The 14,573-nt window shown below is 40.5% G+C and overlaps 1 long non-coding RNA gene across 1 annotated transcript; it reads right to left on the bottom strand.

The window, feature by feature from the left end:
* Positions 1-1,472: 1,472 nt before the first annotated feature.
* On the bottom strand, positions 1,473-2,813 carry LOC307037276. Its single transcript, XR_013807648.1, has 2 exons — positions 1,797-2,813; positions 1,473-1,576 (listed from the first exon to the last, which is right to left on the bottom strand). It is a non-coding gene; the product is annotated as an uncharacterized lncRNA (long non-coding RNA).
* Positions 2,814-14,573: the final 11,760 nt, after the last annotated feature.

Here is a 14,573-nt window from a genome sequence, read left to right as displayed (position 1 = left end):
TGTGTATGCTGTGGATAACATTAGTGTTCACAAGAACAAGGTACACTCCCGTGTTTTGTTTTAGTTGCTCTTCAGATTGAAGCGGCCAGTTTTATATCGACTATATGTGTGATCTCCTTTTTACATCTCGTTGTGTCATTTGAGTTTATTTGCTGTGTGTAGATTCAAGGATTTTGGTTATCTTGTCAATTTGTTTGGTTATCTAGGCACAGCTGTGTGTGACTCCCTCTGGTACACTGGTATGTGTTTTCCTAATGTAGAGAGCATTGATTAATTCATAAACTACACACTGAGTCTAGATCCTGACCAAAAATTATTTTTTTGTTGATCAAATGTTTTTCAAAAATGTAATACACATTTAAAAAAATTCAATGTACAATCACAACCAATACAACACAAATTACAAAAAAATCAGAAAAAACAAACAATAACAACAATCAGACAAGAGGACAAAACTATGGAAAAATAAACCCTCCCACCCCCAGATCTGGACCATCCTTGTATTGCTCATTCAATCTATTATAGCATGTTAACAAACATGGTACTTACTTTATTTGTACAGATCTACATGGGAGAGGATGGCGCGATGCAGAGCGCTGTCTGTGGTTGTGCACGGAGGATGTACAAATGCAGCCACGCTGCAGCATTGGCAATATTTGCCATGTGGCAGATCAGCTCCACAGAAGTTGAGTGCCAGTGGAGGAAGCCTGGCACTTCAAAAGTAGTCCAGCCGGTGTCTCAACTCTACCAACAGCAAGAGGAGACATACAACCCACTGGCCAGAGACATCGCCACTGAGCAAGTAGACTGGTTCAGGTCTGCACTGAGGGGCGCAGCGGGGCATGGCATGGCTTTTGTCACCTGAGCCGGAGCTGCAGCCTCAACATCAGGCCATTTTCAATGTGCCGGAGCTGGTGAAGGAGCATGGGGGTCGGGGGCTTGAGGCAATTCTTGCCTCAATGCGACTGAGCAGAGACCAGCAAGCTGCCATCCAGAGAGCCACCGTAGGACAGCGGACAAATCCTCATTGGCAGTTACACAGGCAGGGCAGGTTGACAGCCAGCAATTTTGGTGCTGTGCTGAGGTCGGGACTTTCATCCACTCCATGCGCGTCCCTCATGAAGAGGGTGCTTGGGGGGTACAATTTAGACGGAGTCATGGCTGTCAACTGGGGAGTTGTAAACGAGGTGTGTTTGGCCTTTTAAGTGTGACACATATGTAGTGATAAATGCTTCACCTGACCACTGTTCCTAAATAAAAAAAGTTTTCTGCATCGTCAGTCATTTTTTCCAAATAATTACCAATATTTCACAAATTCTTCATGTCAACTTAAGAGCACAGCTGTATGTTGAGTGTCAGCTTTGCTTGGTTCATCTTACTGGGGGGCAGCTACATGGATGTCGGTGCAGTCCACAATCATTTTGCAGTTGAAGGCAGAATGAATTTATTATTGACTCAGAATGAAGCACAACTTCATGTCATACAGTACATTGACTTTATTTGTAATTGTGTAAAAACATATGAGCATTGATTAGCAAGCAGGACCTGCAGGAACAGAGAACGGTGATGGATGGAGCTGGGAAGAGGGAAGAATAAAGAAAAAAGATCAACTTTATTATCGGATATTAAAAATTCAATTTCAAAACAAGTTGCCGCTCCTACAGTTTTCTAGTATGTAAAGATGATTTCACATGACCTATGCAAAATATCACACTCAATACATGTGTCTCTCTGGGGGGTGCATTGTGCCTTTGATGTATATAAATAATATACCATAACCAAATACTATTACGTACAGTGGAAATCAGGTTGCCAGAGCAGGTCAGTCCAGTGTGCATGTTCCTCAGGGTCTCAGCAGTTACAGGTGAGGTAAAGAAAATAAAAGAGAAAAAGGTCAGTGACAACACTTTAAAGTAACAACACTGAATAATTATCTCTTTTAATAATTCTCTCTCAGTAATCACTCAACTACTGTCTTTCCAACAAACAGATTGACTCACTCTCACTATCATCACAATGACACATGTCCAGAAGAATGTCATGCAAAGCTCCCTGCCTGCCTGCCTTCCTTCGACTCTCCCTGAACTGCTTCCTTAGCACCCGGTGGAGGGCGCAGTAGGCTACTCTTCAAATGTTTCACGAAATACTTACCATGATGACTACTCTTACTGTTTAACATTTTGGTGTACTTCATGTAATAAAATAATAATTTCATGGTAAGGCTACTAAAAATGACAAGGCTAAGTAATGTAATGCTAACTAACGTGCTCACTACTAGCTAGGTAGCTAACTTGACTATGTTCCATCCACAACATGTATATTACCTATGATATTACCTGATATGTCTGATCCAGCGACTCCTGGTCCTTTCATAAGAGGGGAAGCGATAGAACGAGCAAGTGGTATGATCACTTTTGTGATTACAACATGGTACAAAGCACACAGGCATCTTATAAAAGTGAATTTATTGGAGCAATCTCTTATATTTATTGGAGGGAATAAATCAGTTATGAAATCTTCTTCTTCGCTTTAATTACGATTCGCAACCACTTGGAGCATTATCGCCTGTGACATCACATGCGCGACCCAGAATGGGATTTGGGATTTGTAGTCTTTTTAGTCGCGTATTTTTCATAGTCTTATATTTCAACAGTTTTACGACAAAATGTGACTTTTTTGACATGGAAATGATTGTTTAAGATTGACAAACATCATATGTGTAGTTCGTGGCACAATTCAAACGGGATCAAAAGATACGTTTTCTCTCTCCATTGAATTCAATGTATAATTTTTCGCTTCCGGGGTCCCATGGACCGGAAGTAGATGGGCGTGACTTCGCCTCTCTATAGCAGGGGTTTTCAAAGTGTGGGAAGGTGAGCCTCCCCTCAGAGAACATAAGAACAGCCGAGCCCCCCCTCCCAATTATTATTGCTGTTATTATTATTATTGTTGCTATAATGCAGGGGTATTCAATTGCATTTCAAAGAGGTCCAGTAAGAGAAAATGTAATGAAATGTTCTGTTTTCGCTGTCTACTTTCCGCCATTTGAAATTACTCCGACTGCTTCGCTCCTCTTGTCTCGTCTGTGTTTGAATCTATCGTGCTGACTGCACCGATTTGATTGGCTGAGTAGCGTCACCTCCTTAAAACATTAAACAATAACTTTTTTAAACCTTTTTATTTTTATGTTTTAAACATATTGTATAAAACTCTCCCACTACTTGAACTATTCCTTGCACCCCTCTAGAATAAGCCCGAATGATCTCAACCATATTGCATCAGTAACGTGCACTTGTTGTTATAACAAGATCGCAAGGACGCTGGTAGCGATCGGAAAATTGAGTGTTGTTCAGTTTGTGTGTTGTGGAACATGCGTGTGCGTGCATGAAAATATACCACACACCCAATTACAATTGCATGTTCAATTCACTACCCTGGAAGTTAATACAGTTGTTAAAGTTGGAACAGCCTGTGGACAGCCGTTCTTCCTTGCATGTCAGTCGCGGACACCTTCTTACAGAGGACAGGCACATTTAGCTGCAGCACGACCCGTATATTTCCGCACGCCGTGTTCTCAAGACATATTTTTTTTAACATTTTCAACATGGTGGATAAATCCTTATATGCTCCCGGCAACACACTGAACGTCAACCTTGCCTCCTCATTACACTCTCCCCTACTTTAGTGGGAACCATGAGTCTGCGTCTTTGATGCACACAGGAATAAACGCAGATCATCCTCTGGCTGCAGCCTTTACCGGTACTTGCTTTTGATCAAAGTCAATGCCGAAAACCTGCACTCACACAGGTAGGTGGAGGGGAAGGGAATGAGCACTTTTACAGCCTTTTTGGCGAGGTGGGGGAACTCGGTCTCCACAGACAGCCACAAGTGGGCAAGTGTCACTTTACTCGTCTTTTTCTCGTTCTTTTGTGTCTCACGCTGCGCCTCCCCTGAAGCTCTCTCCCAGGGGAGGCGCGCCTCACACTTTGAAAACCGCTGGTCTATAGCATAACGTTAGCATTTTGCTTCTGGCGACTAGATTTATGATTCAAAAATTATAAAAGTAGGGTTGACATGTGGAGATCATCCGGCTGAACAAAACGTGATCCCTCTCTTAAATGTGTGTCAACCACAGACCTTATTTCGAGCTATTTTCCAAAATCCTATGGAGAAATTGAATTGGATTTTCACGAAGGAACCGGAAGAAGTTTACTTCCGGGTTTTATGATGCGTCACTGCGGTTCTCTATAGCTGGGCCCTCTGTGAATTCATAGCTGGACCCCCTGGACGTCCAACAGCTCCTCTCTTCACAGTAACTCGCAGAGACGAGCTTCTTTCATTTAACCCTTTACATTCCAACAGAAACTGAATAGGCAGATTCGAAGGATTTATTTCTTTGGAAATGTTATTTTAAATACAATTAAATTAAGTTATTTTGGTAAAACTAATGAAAAATATAACTTAAAAAAAATATTAAAAAAAATATTTAAAAAAAAATATATTTTTAAAGTTTTTAAATATTATTTTGTAGAATGGGCCCTGACGGCTCGCTACTGCACAGACACCAGAATGATGTAAGTTAGCAACAGAAAAAGGCAGGAATTGCATTGGACCCGCCCCTTGACGACGCCGGCCAACAGGAGAAGACCTCAGATGACAACAGGAAGAGCAAGCCAATAATTGATCTCTTCTACCTGCTGATCTGGGCTGACCGGACGCATGGGGGGAGGGGAGCCGCCACTCGCACATTTCATTTGTACACCACCGCATCTTTTGTGTAATTAAATGCTGTTAACTTTTATAAGCTTCCCTTGACTCTTTTCAGTCTCTCCTGCCTTCAGGGTTCTAGAATACACTAACAGGCCCATACATTACATGTTGCTTGTTAGACACTTTTATCCAAAGCAACTTACATACTCAATACTGTGGGCAATCCCCACTGGAGCAATTTGGGGTGAAGTGTCTTGCCCAGGGACACAACAACATGCTGACTGCAGCGGGGTTTGAACCTGTGAGCCCCTGATCCGAACACCTAACCTGGACAGAAAGGGTGGATAGACAGACTGACAAATAGACCGTACGGATCCATGCAGCTAGCATGAAAAAAATTAAATAATTGCAAATCATTGCAATATTTAATCTTTTTATTTGATTAAACTGAGAACGATATACAAACACTGTTCAGCCTGTAAATAAAGGAATGTGAAACTGCCAGGGTTTTGAATGGTTTATTTTTTGCAGATGTTTCAAATGTTAAGGTTCATATTTGTATTTTGTGCTTGGATGGAATAGAAACTCCCTCTGGAGGGAACTTACAGGAGAGTGAAACCCTCTGACCGGCAATAACAGCTGTGTGGATCCATTATAAACATGTATGAATCGTTCATATGTACAAAAATTAAAATCACCAGAGAAATATGAAACATATCTAATTTCAAAATAATTATAGTAATCAATATAATAATCATGTTATTGGACAGGCAGTGGATTTGATTTCTCGATGTACAATCTGCTTTCAACATTTCAGTGTTTGCTGAAAAGAGACAATGCAGGGACAAACATGATCAAAATGGTGCGAGGACAGAGGTAGCTGAAGGCTGTCTCTTTTTGGTTTTGGGGACGAAGGTGACTGAAGGCTTTTTTTGTGTTACATTTTTTTGTCTTTTTGGTTCCTGCAGCAAGTGATGTCAATGTGATCCTTGACTTGAATGCATCTACTGTATATGGCATCTGGTTTTCTATAGCTGCGGTTTTATTTAGAGGTGACATTACAGATGGCTGAGCTTAAAGACAATCATTTTAGTTGCATAAAAGTTATTCTTCAGGTTTATTTATATAGCACCTTCGACATAAGGAAATTCAAAGTGCTTTACAAAAACTGAAAAGCTTTAAGAGCATTAAGAAATAGTGCAGCAGAAACACATTATAAAATTACATTTAAATACTAAAACAGTCATTATAAAGTCAAAAGAATCAAATAAAACAAGCTCAAATAGAAAAAGACAGGTATAAAAGACAAGAATAATAATTACAGTGCAGTGTTAGATATGGAAAAGAGTTTGATTTAATCGAAAGCAGTGGTAAAAACAGTAAGAGTTGCAGCGGACCTGTAGTTTCTGGGGGGTTTGCCCCAGATAAATGAAGCATCATTCCTGAATGCTGCTTCTCCATGTTTAGTTTTGACTCTCCCAGAAGACCTGAGAGTTCTGGATGGTTCAAGGAGATCAGAAATGTATTAACCATTCATTGCTTTATTGACCACCAGCTGTATTTTGAAGTAAATTTTCTGTCAGATAGAAGCCAGTAAAGACCTCAGAACTGGAGTGATGTGAATCCCTAAAAAATGATGATGAATATAGCTTCCAATAATAAATGAATGAAGAACAAATATAAACACTAGTTTAAAGGTATTCATTTTAGTTACATGTATTTCAAGGAAATCTCTTGCTTTTACCCTCTACAACCTACTAAGATTACTTTAAAATAGAGACTTTCCCCTTTATTTTACGTTCTTAGCGTAATTTTATTGTTATATTAACTCCAGGCTGTGGCTCAGTGGGTTAGTGTGCTGATCTTCGGATCAGTGGAGAGACACTTCAACCCAAATTACTCCTTTGGGGAATGCCCACAGTATTGAATATATGAAAGTCACTTTGGATAGAAGCATATAACAAGTGACATGTAATGTAATCTAATGTAATATCAGTGCACCGTAATTAAATCATTTCTGGAGGTTCGATCAGTCATAGAAACGACTAAGACAAAATTGATAGAAGAACAGGGAGTGCAGTAAAATGTAGAGGGGACAAAGATACTGATGTAGAGGCAGGAGAAGACAGACTATAAAGGTTTGTATTCAGCACAGAGGAAACACAGGCGCCTGTAAATGAGGAGACATGATAGAAAGACAGAGTCCATCCTTCTCAGACCCATGGTGGATTCATTTAAAGCTCCACCGTCCCTCTTTATTCTGGGTTATTTCTGTAGCAGGAATATAGCTGTATAACCTTTCAGACTGCAGTCAGCCCCCAGCCGCTTCGATAAATAATCAATGAGCCTGAATTATGCACTAATAAAAAGACTTCTCATTTTGAATTATTTTATTATTAAAGTTTCGATATTTCAAAGTTTTCGTGGGCGCCTGTGAGAAATGTTATGGCTCTCTTTGCACATGAGGATTCCAGATAAAGGTTTATGGTATTTGGTATATATGGTTTTAATTAATTTTATTATTTGAATTGTAATGAGTACTTACATTACATTAAAAAAGCCATTCATTCTTAATCATTTTTTCTATCTAATCAAGAATGGGTAAGGCATATCAGAGATTTCCCCAAGGGACCCAAGGTCTGCAGTGGCAGTACTGTGAAAAATGTTACAATTGTTTGTTACAGTTTTGTCATGATGCTTAAATGCACTTGTAAAATGCAATTAAAATCGGGGTATTCTTTTTTTGTTTTTTATGTGTCAAAATCAAATGTCCACACCGTCAATATTTCAGTTAATATTATGCTCAAAGGGTCATATCTTTAAAAGGTGCATGTGTTAATTTTGTATAACAGAGCCGTTTCTCATAGTAAAAAAATAAAAAACCTCTACAAACAACATTTTTGTTGTGATTGAAATTTATACTGGTGTTTCCTTGTCTCTTAGTGCTATTGCTGCTCTTACGCCTAAATATACCATTAAAGGTTTAACTTACCTTATCTTAACTCTAATCTTATCTAAACTAATTTCGCTTCACTCTAACATATTACTCACATGCATAACACGTTTTTATGTGTATCAGAGAAAGCTCTAAAGGGAGATTTTAGGCCTCGCCTAAACACTCCGCTCTACTAGAAGACAACCTTCCTAGTTTTCTTGCTAAACTGGGTTGAACTTGACCCTTTAATAATAATAATAATTCATTTATTTTATATAGGCGCTTTTCAAGGCTCTCAAGGTCGCCGTACAAACACATAAAAAACAAAATACACAATAGATAACACCAGCATAAGAAACATAAACAAGACAATGTAGTATATAAATCAATCAAATAACCAAATAAATAAAAACAGAGGATGTGTGATGGATAATGACCAGAGTGGATCTGCGAGTGTGAAGAGATATGTTTTGAGGCGTGGTTTGAAAATGGGGAGAGAGTCAGTGTTGCGGATGTCAGGTGGGAGGGAGTTCCAGAGGCGGGGTGCAGAGCGGCTGAAGGCTCTAGGCCCCATGGTGGTTAAACGGAAGGGGGGTGCATTGAAGCTGAGGGAAGCAGAAGACCTGAGTGTGCGGATGGGTGTGTTGATGTGCAGGAGGTCGGAGAGGTACAGAGGAGTGAGGTTATGGATGGCCTTAAAGGCGAGGATTATAATCTTAAAAACGATACAGGATTTGACGGGGAGCCAGTGAAGTTGCTGAAGAACAGGAGTGATGTGGTTAATGGAGGGGGTTCTGTTGACGATGCGGGCGGCAGAGTTCTGAACAAGAATGGCGGTGGTCTTAGGGTTAAGGGACGGGCGGAGGCGGTTGCTGTTACGTAGATGGAAATAGGCAGACCGAGTGATATTACTGATGTGAGATTTGAATTAAATTGTGCCGTCGAGGATGACACCCAGACTCTTAACCTGAGGGGAGGGCGAGACTGAAGAGTTGTCTATTGTAATGGAGAAACTGTCAGGTTTAGTTAGGGTGGATTTTGTGCCAATGAGGAGAACCTCGGTTATATTGTCGTTAAGTTTGAGAAAGTTAGAGGAAAACCAGGGTTTGATGTCCCGTAAGCAGTCAGACAGGGAGGATGGAGGGAGGATGGTGGTTGGTTTGGAGGAAAAGTAGAGCTGGAAAGTGGATGTTGTGTTTGCGGAAGATATTGCCAAGAGGAAGTAAATAGATGATAAAAAGAAGAGGCCCCAGGACAGAGCCCTGGGGAACACCGGTCGTGACTGGAAGTGGCTGTGATTTGAAGGTTTTGAGTTGGATGAACTGAGTGTGGCCAGAGAGATATGATTTAAACCAGAGGAGGGGTGTGTCAGTGATCCCAATGGAGGTCAGTCTGTCAATGAGGATGCTGTGGGAAATGGTGTCAAAAGCTGCACTAAGATCAAGGAGGATGAGGATAGTTAATAGTTCGGAGTCTGCTGCTATGAGGAGGTCGTTAGTGATTTTCACCAGTGCTGTTTCTGTGCTGTGATGGGGGCGGAAACCAGATTGAAATGGTTCGTGGTTATTGTCAGACAAGTGGGTATGGATCTGGGATGCAACAGTTTTTTCCAGGATTTTTGAGAAATGGTAGGTTAGATATGGGACGAAAGTTATTAAAATTGTTGGGGTCTGCACCAGGTTTCTTCAGTATGGGCGTGATGGCGGCTGATTTGAAGTGAGGGAACAAGGCCAGAGGTGAGGGAGGAGTGTATGATGACAGTTATAAGGGAGGACAATGAAGGGTAGACAGGCTTTTACCAGGGGGGTAGGAAGAGGGTCTAACTGACAGGTAGATGGCTTGGATTTACTGATGAGGTCAGATATTACAACAGCAGAGGGAAGTGTGAAACTTGAAAGAGAATGAGAGAGAGGGTCGGTGAAAACAGGGAGAGATATACTGCAGGTGGTAATAGGAGTTAGTTGCTGGTGATTTTTTTCTATTTTGTCATTAAAAAATGACATGAGGGAGTTACAGTAGGCAGTTGAATACTGATGAGGTGCAAGAGAGTCCGGTGGTCGTAGAATGTTCTTCATTGTAGAGAACAGGACCCTTGTGTTCCCTTCGTCAGAGCTGATAAGAACTGCGTAATATGATGATTTGGCTGTAGAGTGTCCTTGTAGTGGAGAATGTGGTTATTGCACATCTCTTTGTGAACGACAAGTCCAGTGTTTTTGCAGAGGCGTTCCAATCGACGGTCTTTTGTTTTGAGTTGGCGTAGTTCAGGTGTAAACCAAGGAGCAGAAGGGGTGAAGGAAACAGACAGGGTTTTTAAAGGAGCCAGGGTATTGAGCAGTTTATGAAGATTGTTATTGTAATGAGAAACCAGTTCATCAGGCGGGGATGAACAATTTATGCTGGGAAGGTTGTCAATGCAAAATCAATATGTTGCTGTAATCCAAAACTGGGAGATTAAAATCTCCCAGCACTATTATGTTAGGTGAGAGTGAGTATAGATGTGTGATGAAAGCAGCAAATTTGTTTATGAAATTATTATTCAGCTTAGGTTGACGGTAGACGCTTGCAACTATGGTAGGGACCCCCCTCTCTGCCGGTGGCACGGGGTTGACAGATGTAAACAAACCCAGGAGGAGTAGATTCATTCAGCTGTGAAAAGTCATTAGGTTGTTGCCACGTTTCTGTCAAACAGAGAAAATCAAACTTACAATCAGTCAGGAGATCTTGGATAAGAGGACCCTTGGTTGTATAGAACGGATGTTGAATAGTCCAAAGTTGACATCAGTGTGGTCTTAGAATTTTTTTTTGATTAATAAGAACATCCTACTCACAAAAACCAGAAACATTCTAAGACGTTCAATAATGGTTAATTTAATCATAATTCTCATCATAGTGCATAGTCTAATTTGTTATTGCACGTGTGGATCCAATGACCACTTTCTTGTTTTTTTGTGGTTTCCTTTCTAATACTAATTTTCTCTATTTGTGTAATGCTATTTCATATCTAAAATGTGTGATTATTAATTCAAATTTAGTTTTTGTGAAAATAAAAGAGAAACAAAACAGGTATTTAGTAAAGGATATACTGTACAACATGCCTAATACATTTTCACAGGACTGTAGCATAATGACAGATCCATTATTTTAACCAATTACATTAATTAATATTCACATCATTATTACTTGTATTGAAATGTTAATTTAGAGTGAGGGAAGAACATGTTTGGCCTTTATTAATCCAGCATACATTCAATACTCATTCTCATAGAACTCATAATAAAACGCTGTATGAAAACATTTGTATACGACATGTTGATCCCTTGACAGCAAATCATGCATACTTTTTAAATGATTGCTTATTTATAAGTCTTATAGTTATTTGCAATAACTGAAAGCAGGCACCTATTTCTGTAGAATACTAAAGTTTGACATTTTCAATACACAAGGTATCAACCTGTGAAATGGTTTCAAAAAGACAAACAGAAGTTAATGACATGTTTTTATTCTTTTATTCTCTCCGGAAAATATGCATCACTCTCAGCTGCCAGAAGCATTCCCTCATTAATTAAAAACTGCTTCTTTAAACAATGTTTCTCATTTGAATGTCATCTGAATCGGAATGTCATAACGGCGTGAAATTATTTTAGCAAGTTCACAGAACTTGTGGCCCTTTCTGCATTCGTTGTCTTTGTACATACCGTCCCAGAGAGTGTGTCATCACACAAAAAAGCTCTGTGTGTCTAAGAAGATGCATGTTTGTGCATTTTCTCCCCAAGCTGACCCACCCACTCTCAATATCTCCCCCCAGCTCTCATCAGCCCTAATGGTGCAGCCAAGAGAACCATACCGAACACCATATGCAGCTCCCAGTAATCGGCTCATTAGGTGCCAGCCTACTTAGTCTCTGCCTGCACACACACACACACACACACACACACACACACACACACACACACACACACACACACACACACACACACACACACACACACACACACACACACACACACACACACACACACACACACACACACACACACACACACACACACACACACACACACACACACACACACACACACACACACTTCAGGGGACATTACATTGACGTACGTGCATTTCCTGGAGACCTATCCTGAGCTTAAACATAACCAACCCTAACCCTGAACCTAACCAAGTCTTCACCCTAATGATTGCCCTCATGGGGACCTACATTTTGTCCCCATAAGGGAGGTGAATCCCCACACGTGACTTTGTAAACAGATTTAGGTCCCCACAAGTATAGTAATGCTAGGCCAAACACACACACACACACACACACACACACACACACACACACACACACACACACACACACACACACTCCTTTCTGGTAGTGTGTTGTGTTTTTGTGCATGTAAATGTATGCAAAGCTAAAATCCTAAAGTTTCTCTCCCACGCCATCCCCCCCTGTCTGAAACTCCTCCAACTTTGTGTAGTCCAATAACATAATTAAATCACTATGTAACACACGCTGTTCTATTGGCTAGCGCTCCAACACATTGCAAGTGATAGGCTAAGGAGGCGGGACAATTGTGACACAACTCTAAGCGTTTTACCAATCACAACAGAGCCGTCCAGACAACCAATCAGAGCAGACTGGGCTCTGGTTTAAGACAGAGGGTGAAAAGAGGTGCTGCAGCACAGGCAGTATGACAAAAATAAAGAGCTTTTTGAACATTAAAGCATGGAGACATAAAATGTTTTGCCTTTTACCAGCATGTTTTGGAGCCAGGAAGCAGATAGGAGTTTGGTGCCTTGCTCAAGGACACCTCGGCAGGGCCTAGCAGGTGAACTGGCAACTCTAGAACAATTTTTTGGTTGATTATGTGACCATCCAGTTCTGAGGTCCCTAGAAAGCCTGTTTCTAAAACGATGAACTAACCCTTTAATGTAAATACCGGCATCACTCAAAAGTGAATACAAGTATTAAAATCAGAACACAACTTTATTACTTGTTTTAGTTTAATATCATCTTGTCCCCTGTGCAGTGTTTCAATGTGACTCTCCTTATACCCTAGTATAAGGAGAGAGAGTTCTCACACTTTTTGGTTATGCGGACCACTATTTATTATCGAGGATTTCCGCGGGCAGTATCAGGCTCAGCAGCTGTTTGCCAGGGCTGTGGCTGCCTGGGCTTGTGGAGATCTGGACCTGGACTGGTCTACTCCCCCACGTCCTCTACCATGCCCACTCTGTGTCTCAGTTGATGGTCCAGGCTGCTCATCATCTATGTAAATGGCAATAAAACATGTACAAAGATTCAGGAAAATTCTATATTTGATTAAATTATATAATATTTACTGTCATGATTTATATTTATATACAGCTCTGAAAAAAGAGAGTTGAAAATAATTGTATTCAAACACATACCTACAAATAGTAAAACCAGAGAAACTGATAATACTACAATGGTCTCCTAATTTTTCCAGAGCTGTATATATATAAACACGGTTATAATCCTGATTTTATATATATTATTATAACAAAAAGTATTGTATCAATACCAATACTGTATCAAAACATTTTCATAAAGAAATACTTCTTACCTCTCGTCAATCACAAACAAAGGGTCTTCCACTCCATCATCACTCTCTGACTCTGAGGATGACCTGTCTTCCTCCTCCTCCTCCATGTCAGAAAACAAGCTTATAGCTTGGCTCACGTTCAGAGTTCTCTTCATCATAGTTGAATCTTCAAAACTCTAAATATCTAACTATATCTAAATTCTCAATGTTTGTCTGTCACTTTACTTCAATGGCCTTCTCTCTTCGTCTCCCGTCGCCTGTCTTCGTATATCTTCGTCTCTCTCCATTTCCCACCGTCTCTCTTCGGTTCCCGCCATCCCTCTTCGTCTCTTTTCATCTCGCTTCGTATCACTCCGTTTACCTGATTACCTCACCCCCTCCCTGGTAAATACATCCTGTTGAGCAGGATCTAAAGTTTCCAGTATTTTCCATTTCGTAAAATTATCGAATACGGCGAAGATATTGAAATATGTGCTTCCATTTTTCATACTTTTGAGCGTGCAAAAAGAATATATTTGTATTAACTTTATATCATCGTATCTCCGTGTTTACTGGGCATGAAACAAAGACTGGTATATAGTTTCAAGCCAGTACTTTCGACGGAAAGACACAGCAATGTTGTCCGGACTGTTTTTTTTATGCGGCACCGGCTTGAACAGGTCATGTGATCTGATCACGCCGGCGTGACGGTCGACTCCAAAGGGTTACATGTTTTTATTTATCAAGGTCAAAGACGTGGTCTCCTCATGCAAGAACATCTGTGATAATTTGGAGTTAATGACATCAAGTAAATGTCTGAGGGGAACAACTTGATTCTCCATCTATTTACCTAATGAGCTGTACATTATACCCATTTGTTCTCATTTCAATAACACTGTAAATCCTCTGGTGCATTTCAATGTAAGTGCGAGAGAATACATCTGCGGTGTGCCTCTCAATTGGTCAGCATATGGCTGCCTTGACAATGTCGATGCATCATTTCAAAGAAGCAAGAGGCTCGGGCAGAAGCATCTCGCATCGGAAGAAAAAACTATAAAGGCACAAGTGTTTAACATGCCGGGGCAGTAAATCCAAGCATCTGAAAAGCAATTGATTGGGCCACCACTGCTGTCTGAATCACAATTTCATCTGTTTACCTCTGTTTCATCCCGGGACACTGTGATGAAATAAGGGGACAGTTACCTAGTGCTGAGGTCCCAAACACATTACACTGCTGCACCTCGCTCATTTTAAACAGTTCCATGTGCATCCCTTCCTTAACTCCACTAAGTTCACAGTTTACTTTTTCACCTCAATGTTGCTTTCTTAAAATGCACCAAAAACACATTACTTTTATAGGGGAGAGTAGGGAAGGTTGAGCAAAT

The sequence above is a fragment of the Notothenia rossii genome, assembly GCF_949606895.1.
Source record: "Notothenia rossii genome assembly, chromosome: 1".
NCBI classification, from domain to species: Eukaryota; Metazoa; Chordata; class Actinopteri; order Perciformes; family Nototheniidae; genus Notothenia; species Notothenia rossii.
Note: the sequence above shows the minus strand (reverse complement) of the source record. Positions and strands in the feature narration are given on the sequence as shown.